The sequence below is a fragment of the Gossypium hirsutum genome, chromosome A12 (assembly GCF_007990345.1).
Source record: "Gossypium hirsutum isolate 1008001.06 chromosome A12, Gossypium_hirsutum_v2.1, whole genome shotgun sequence".
Taxonomy (NCBI): Eukaryota; Viridiplantae; Streptophyta; class Magnoliopsida; order Malvales; family Malvaceae; genus Gossypium; species Gossypium hirsutum.
Window position 1 is genome coordinate 30,493,171 of NC_053435.1, and position 8,899 is coordinate 30,502,069.

The 8,899-nt window shown below is 31.2% G+C and overlaps 1 long non-coding RNA gene across 3 annotated transcripts; it reads right to left on the reverse strand.

The window, feature by feature from the left end:
* Positions 1-703: 703 nt before the first annotated feature.
* Positions 704-4,396, reverse strand: LOC107926210 (uncharacterized). 3 transcript variants are annotated; one of them, XR_001692172.2, is made up of 4 exons: positions 3,804-4,396; positions 3,155-3,218; positions 2,215-2,289; positions 704-910 (listed from the first exon to the last, which is right to left on the reverse strand). It is a non-coding gene; the product is annotated as an uncharacterized lncRNA (long non-coding RNA). The 3 variants fall into 3 exon arrangements; XR_001692171.2 differs by having other exon boundaries at positions 999-2,289; XR_005906636.1 differs by having other exon boundaries at positions 704-2,289.
* Between the last annotated feature and the right edge of the window lie 4,503 nt (positions 4,397-8,899).

Consider the following 8,899-nt stretch of genomic DNA (forward strand, 5'->3'; position numbering starts at 1 on the left):
TTTTAGATTCTATCAATTTAATCCTAATTCTAAAAGTTTAACAAATTAAATCATCAACTTTACACATCAATTTAGTTTTACTTAAAAGTTCAAAAATTAAAAAATAAAAAACTTTTATTTAAAAGTTCTTTTTTCAAGAAAAGTACATAAAGATTTTGTAAAAATACATATAGATTATAAACGATTGACTACCCATTTTTTTTAATATGAAATTTGTTTATTAAAATAAAACTTTTACAAATAAAATATTAAAAAAAACACAAACAAGAGTTCAAAAATTTTATCATACGTCTCCTTAATCCTAATCAAGGATAACCTTTCCATAAAATATGATATCCTTATAATTCACTCAAACATTTCTTTGACCGAATATTAAATCATTATTTAATAATCCCAGTAAAAATAGTTCCAATTAGAATTTATATGAAACCCAATTCATATTTTATTTTAATTAGATCCCCGGTGCTTACATATTTAATATGTACACATATCATGTTTAATATTTAATTTTGTCAAACTCAAAATTTATAGAAAAACGGTTATAAAGATAACAAAATCAGCATCAAAAGCAGCAGATTAGGGACACGGTTAATTGAGTAGCAGAATATTACAATATGAACTTCGGGGAGTGGTGGTACTATAGTGTCATGATCCTATGAGTCTCTATAACGATTTTTGTAGACTGTAAAAAAAGCCATTAATCTAAAAAAAATCAAAATATATGAAAGATGTATTTTTTTTACATAATTTATTTCAATTATATTTCACATAAGTTTGGGGCAAGATAACTATTACATTTGAATGAAGAGACTAAACAAGAGTTGTTGAATTTGCTGAAAATTCAAAAGTTGTGGCTGGTGGACCATGAGAAGCTGGTGATGTTGTATAATGAGGTGGGACAGCTGTTGAACTAAATACAAAGTAACAAAATTTTATCAATAGAAACATGAAAAAAGTTGCAAAATAATTGAATTTCACTACAAAATCTGACAACCTACGTGTGTTCCTACAACCCGTAGAATTGTGTCCTATTTGGAAGCATTTATGGAACCTCTTCTTGCTTCCTCTCTTTATCAACAGAAACATGAATCAAGTTGCAAAGTTATTGAACGTCACTGCAAAATCTAATAGCCTACATGTGTTCCTATAACCCCTAGAATTGTGTCCTATTTGGAAGAGGAGAGATCACACGCGTAAATAAAGTTTTGTGTCCTCCTTTTATCAATTTTGTCCCGCGACGACTTTTAACTTGCTACATCGTTTTACATCTTTTACACCACGTTTGGTTGTGGTGAATAAAATAAGATTGTAACAGAACAAAGCTATAATTAATAATTTAATTGTTTAGTTCAATGAAATAGAATAGAATTATAAAGTATTTTTATATTTGGTTGAATGGAATAAATATTGTAATAGCATAAAAAAATAGACTTAAATTACCAGTATACCCTTACCAAAATTTTTTTAAATAGATTATTATTGTTATTAAATTTTAATAGAATTATTATAAATATAATTTAATAAAAATAATAAATAATTTAATAAAAATCATAATATATAATATTTAAAAAATAATATATAACCTACTTTATTTTAATTTCTTACAACGGTTCTAGTTAAGACTCCGCTTTTAAATTTCTACAGTGTCGACAACAATTAATTTCCCACACTGGGAAATATTTCGTTCAAAAGAAAAGTCATATATGCAGAGTAAGATGAAGAGAGCAAAAGTACTATTTGTGCATATATGCAGTATTAAGTTTATCTTTAGGAATTCAACAGCAACAAAAAGTTCTTAAAGCAATTATAAGCTAAAAATAAATCTTTATTAGTAAATTGGCCCCTAAACTATACTCCAATTACCAGATTGGTCTTTAAAGTCTATTTTGGTAAATGTTATCTAAACTATCAATTTTATCTCATTTTACCCAAAAAGTGTATGACATTCTTATGTCATATTTTTTATTATTTGGTATTATTTTTTGGGGTAAAATAGGACAAATTAATAATTTATGTGCTACTTTTGACCACAAATAACTCTGAGGATCAATCAAGGGATTAGGGTATAGTTTAGGGGCCAATTTACTAATAAAGCCTAAAAATAATCCTACCACCCTCCAACTTCAACCCACTTCTTCTCATTTAACTTTTAGCTTCCTATCACAAACCATTTTTGCAACTCTTGGAGCTTGGTTTAGAGTAAAAGAAACATACCAACAGAATCCCCTCCTGGAGTTTGTGCTGCTATATATGAAACCCCAACATCAAGAAACAAACCAATTCCATTTTCTGGCATAGCAAGAACAGTCCTCTAAGCCAAATATACCGAAAAGTACAGCACTATAAAGAGTAATTGAGAAAGATATTATAATTTAAAATGCAAGACAACTATTTTTCGGCACAGCAAGGAGATTAGTTTGCACTTCAGTTATCACTCTATAGCTTTCGTGGCCAGATAGGCCAATTCTAAAGCCCATTGTTATGCCATCCATGAATGATATATAAGACTTCTTGTACTCTGAAATTTTGCTTACTAGAGAATACTCTATGATGAAGACTTGGAAAAAAAAACAAGATAAAGATATTAACTTCAAATAGCATGGTAATATGCAACATGCAAGAGTAAATTTCATCTGATAACCAATATAGGCAATATTATCAATACATTATTTAAGTTGTATTACATGTGTACTCGAAGATTTCCTTTCCCATCTCTCTCAAAAGAAGGGGGTTCACATTACATACAAATATTTGATCCCAACCATCTCGAATGTTTGTGTTAACAAGGGATATTATAATTGCATACAATTAGTACTAGGAGGAAAAAGAACATAGAAAACAAGTGAGGGTTTCAAATTGAGAAGCATGCAAGTAAAATCAAACGAATTTTCTTTTTTCCAAAAAAATGAGAAGGATAATTCTTTATTGTCACCGATATGAGCAATCATAAAGGTTTCCAGAAGGTTAATTGTATCATAGTCACAGCAAGAGTATATTCCAAGTTTGGGTAAACATAATAGATGTCTTGTGTGTTGGCTTGATTTTAGCAAATTGCAAACGTTTGTGATATCTATAATAGAGAAAAAACAACTAAGCATGACAAGTTTGTAGGTTAGATAGTATGCATTTACAAATGGAAGGGAAAAAGAAAAACCTTTGGCACAAAAGGAGGGTTTATGTCCTTCTGAATTTCAGCAACAACACTTTAATATCCATTCCTGCGATTCCCGTGAATGGTTAGCCCTAAAAACTCCCTTAACACTAGCAAAATGAAACATAGCCAACAATGATATATATACACAGTTTTCATTACAAACACGAAAAGCTATTTACAAGTATCTTTTCCCAACTAAAGAAGAAGGCGTGTTATTTCCTTAAGTACCTGCACAAAACGCAGGTGAGGAGCTACCCTCAACTAGAACACATTTGACCTTTGAACCCGATTCCCATTCTAACAAATATGCAAACAAGCAAATTCAAGCAGCAGAATATTAAACTTCACTACTGTTAAAATTTAACTTCAAACCCAAAACAAACAAAAAAATCCAAAATAAAAAAATTAAACTTAGCAAAACAAGGAAGCCCTAAATCAAGAAAAGAATCCAAAGGGAAATCACTAATGCACTGATAGAGCAATTAACGAATAGAAAAAAAAATTGTAGTCTTTACAGATACAATCCCAACAAATCCCAACCTGAAATTGAAATCCCTTACTATCTACAGAAAAAAAAATCATGATGAATCGGTACTAGCCATGATCATCTACAGAAAATAAAGGAAGAGTAAAAGAAAGAAGAAATTACAGGGTATTGGCAAAATGAATATCAGCTTCAAGAGCCTTGAGAGAATCCTTGAACGATTTCCTTATCTCCCCTATCTCTGTTTTCCTTTTCTTTTTCTTGCTCAAAAACTCTATAACTTATTCAGAGCTCAATCAAAAAACCTGTCGTGGGATGAGAATAATCGAACGATAACAAGGAGATAGGGTTAGGGGTGTGGTAGCTTGAGGTGCTTGCTGAGGGAGAATGGTGAAAGGCAAGAATGGGAGGTTATATTTTTTTTTTCCTGTATTTGGTGGAGGCTCTGTATTTCTATTCTTTGGTTCTGGTGGGGAATGGCTATTATGGGAGAAGGTGGAATAGGGGATGAATGAGATTTCATGGAATGAAGGATTCAGTGAACCAAACTAATGAATGACTATTTATCATTGAATTAGTCAAGAACCGTTTAGTTATTCATGGAAATCAAACGTGGTGTTAGGTTCTTCGAGGAATTCTTTTAGGATATGGTGGATCAATCAATTCTGTGTTTGACCTTATCTAAAATTCTCACTTGGAAAAGGATATATCACATGTAAACAAATTTTTTATAGACCTCTGTACTATAACTAGTGAATATATCATCTAAAATTTCTCCTCTCTTCCATAATATGGTAGCAATTGCATGGGAACATGAGATACTGGTTAAATCCCAAGCCTTACAATTGTAATGTCATTTTTCACAATCAATCACATACATTAGTCCAACATACTACTTCAAACCTTTCAACCCTATTCTATCTTACATGACAGTATGAACTATGTTTTTTATTTTGTTCTAATTTTGCAACAACTTTAGGGTAGAATACACCCACTACTCCTTGTACTTTTTCATGTTTTTCTCTACCCTGCCCATTAGATAAAACCTCATAGCCTCTAGCCAACTAATAAAGGACACTAACCTTGTTAGAATTATTATAGTGTTAAAAGTGTAACACCCCTTACCCGTATCTGTCGCCGGAACAGGGTACGAGGTATTAACAAATTATAGTATATACTATTAAACAAAACCCAACAAAAATATGGCGTGCAATTTGATCATTATAACATATGCCATTAACAATACAAACCAACTTCAAATGCTTCGTACAAAATGATTAGTTTGATACTATAAGTAGTAATTTGAACCTAGACAATTATGACACGTAACAAAATAACTAAGTCTGCTATACATGCCATATTTCAAAATGTTGAGTTCAGATACCAAGAGTATTGATAGTGCGTGCAGATCTTCTACGATCTCTGACTCCTGTGCTAGCTGGACGACACTATAAGACAAAGGAGAGAAAAGAAAGTAAGCTTATAGCTTAGTAAGTAAGTATATAAATAACAAATAAGAAATCTAATATGTTTACAACGTAACTCAATTATATCATATTTTTAATTTTATTGTTTACTCCAATTTGATCAAGCTGTCCCTCCTGCGTCATGATCACTAAATAAATCATAACTCGAGTTACGATACTAAAAATTCAAATCTGTAAAATTTCCCTGAATCTAGACTCATAAAAATTCTTACTAATTTTTTTCTAGAATTTTTGGTTCAGCCAATTAGTACAGTTTATTAGTTAAATTTTCCCCTGTTACACAGCTTAACTGATCTGACCTCTGTTCATTACGAATTGAATTTCTCTCAGTACACAATTCAAATAACCATGAAACCTGTTTCATTTAAAACTAGATTCAATAAGGAATTTATGAATATAAACTATATTTCTTAATTTGTTTTGTACAATTTTTAATTATTTTTCAAAGTTGAAACAGGGGATTTAATAGTCATCCTGAGCAAGTCTCACACAATTGTAAATATCTCAAAATATAGAATTCCTTTGCTTGCTCTGTTTCTTTTATATGAAAATAGACTCATTAGGCTTTAATTTCACATCTCATTCAACCTCTAATTAAATTCCTTCTATTTTTGGTGAATTTTCAAAATCACGTTACTGCTACTATCCAAAACAGTTTTAATGCTAATTTCATTCTTTCACACATTCTTTATACTAACCTCATTTTAACTTACATATATATATATACTACAAATCATTTTCATCACATTTCATACATCACAAGTGTAGGTCTATGACTACAATGTCACCACAAAACCATCCCGTTGAACAATTCGAAAAAATCCTTGATACTTGATAGTTTCAGCACACAGCCCCACCATCATATCTCATTTAATTCGGCTCTCTTGTACACATGGTGAACACTTAGTACCACTCATGCGACCTAGTCGATTTATCTCATAGCTCTCTTGTCTACATGGTGTTCTTCACTTGGAATCACTCATGCTACCTAGCTACATTCATCTCTCACGTAGCTCTCTTGTCTACATGGGATACATTCCGTATCACACTTGTGACCTAGCTACATTTATCTCTCACGTAGCTCTCTTGTCTACATGGGATACATCCCGTAACACACATGTGACCTAGCTACTATATAGTATCTCGTAGCCTTCTTGTACACATGATGTGCACTCGGCACCATACATGTGACCTAGCTACGCTCCCTCTATTTTATTCGATTTTTCCGAATGTTCAACCGGGATCTCTCTCTCTATTATTTATTTCCATTCTTTCAATAGTCGATTTATACTTCAACATCAGCTAATATATATATATATAATAGGTTGAAATATAAAAATGTAAATGAAATTAATGTATTATTTATATACAAACTTACCTCTGTGCAAAATATGGGAATTTTGCAATTTACTCCAAAACTTTCTCCTTTCCTCGTTCGAGGTCGATTCCACGCCTTTCTTGATCTATAACAACATATTTAGCTCATTTAACACTCAAACTATTTATTTTAATCCAAAAATCACATTATACAAAAATTACATTTTTGCCCCCTAACTTTTACAAAATTATGATTTTTCCCCAAGGCTCGGAAATTTAATTTCAACCCTTATTCTTATGTTTAATGACCTACTGATCATTTTTCTCTTCTATGGAAACATCAAATTCTCACTCTAACACATAGTTATGAACAATAGGTATTTTTATCGATTATGCCGTTTTGCTCGTTTTCGTTAAAAATCGCTTAGAAAAGATCGTTCTCCTAACTTCAAACATTCATATTCTACCATCAAACAACAAAATACATGCCTATCATTCATGGGTAAATTTTTAAACATAAACCCTAACTCGAACTAATGGTAGAAATAAGTAAAAGCTACGAGGATTTCAAAAATGTGAAGAACATTAAAAACGGGGCTTGAATTCACTTACTATGAAGCTTGAAAGTTGAAGAAACCCTAGCTATGGAGGAGAGAAATTTTCAGCAGCAACTAATGAAGATGATAACCAATTTTTTGTTATTTTTCCCATTTTATTTCATTTAATATGCAAATGACCAAAATGCCCTTACTACTAAACTTTCAAAAAAATGCCCTCCATGTCCAACTTTTGTCCATAACTTAAGAATGGGTCAAATTTCTATTTAAGACCTCCTAATTAATATCCCAAAGAAATTTCATACTAAAAACTTCTAAAACACGAGTTTTACAATTTATTTGATTTAGTCCCTATTCTCAACTTAAGCGCGAAATGCACAGAATTTTATCACAAAATTTTCATGAAATCATGAAATCATATCATAAACCCCAAAATAATTATAAAACGATTATTTCTATCTCGGATTTGTGGTCACAAAATCATTATTCCGATTAGGCCCTAATTCGGGTTGTCACAAAAAGCTTCAGAGAAGTTGTTGTCCACAACATCTGAGTGACATCTAGTGTCAAAATATGCCCTTGACCAGTGTCTTGGGGTTATTCTCAATAGACTTACCTGAGCTTAATGATTAATCTTGGTAATTAGTTCAACATGCCTTTGAAATTTAGTCTCTATTATAACTTTATAAAGCTAGCTTTAGTTCATCACCAACATGCACTTTCCTACAAATGTCATAAAAATGCCTTCCACAGGTTTTTTTTATAAAAATAGTAAAAAAACATAATTACGAAAATTTTATGAAGTACAAATTAATCATAGAAATGAGCCGAAATCTATAGCAAATATGGGTGCCTCCATACTGTGAGGAAGCACCATCCAAGCTCTACCATTAATTATTAGTTAATCATACCATGGGAAAAAAGTAATTTTTTAAGTGGTGTCACTTGACATATTGGCAGCACCTGTATAAATTGTTCAAAAATATCAATATTTCCTCCTAAATACACTAGAAACAATATACTGGATAAAAAATATTTTTTTTTGGTTTGAACATTTCTCTCCCATTTTATTATACAAGCTCTTTTTTTTCTTTGTTGTTTTGTTAAACAATTAATTTTTTTTTGCCACGAAGGGGGTATATATAGGGTGTTGTAGCGCTTGGTAATGTGGCAACACCTATTAACAATCAATTTTTTTAATTTTCAAACCAGTGTCGCCTGACACATTAGCAACACCATCTTACATCACCTTTTTTAATAAAAAAAACCCCACCAGTGTCACCTGGCGACACCACTATAAAAACAATATATATATATTTCTATTTCAACTCTTTTTTTCCCTGTCAGACCTTTTTAGAAAAAAAATAACATCAACGTCGTCAATGTGTGAAGCGACACCACTATAAAATTTTTTTTAGATCCATATAGTTTATATTTCATATTTGCAAAATATTGGTATTTTTTGGGTGTCGTCTGACCACTTGGCGCTTTTTTTTTACCTCATTAGGATTGATGGCAACAAGGGGAGAAAATCTAGGGTGATGTTGCTTGACAGTGTGGCGATATCCATGTTTACTGTAGAAAATACTCTATTTTCACAAATAATCTAGGTGCAATACAATTTTTGTAATTAATTTTTTTTATTATTTTAATGAAGAAAACCCGCCTTGTAATAGCCCAAAATTGGGTCTAGTTAGAACAGAGGTTTCGAGACCACAAAATACGAGATAAAAATAATTATTTTATGATTATTTTGAGGTCTATGATATGATTGCATGATTGTGTGAAAATTTCGTGAAGAAATTCTATGCATAAAGTGCTCAATTTGAAGTTAGGGACTAAATTGAATAAGTTGCAAAACTTGCATTCTAGAAGTTTCTAGTATGAAATTTCTTTGAAG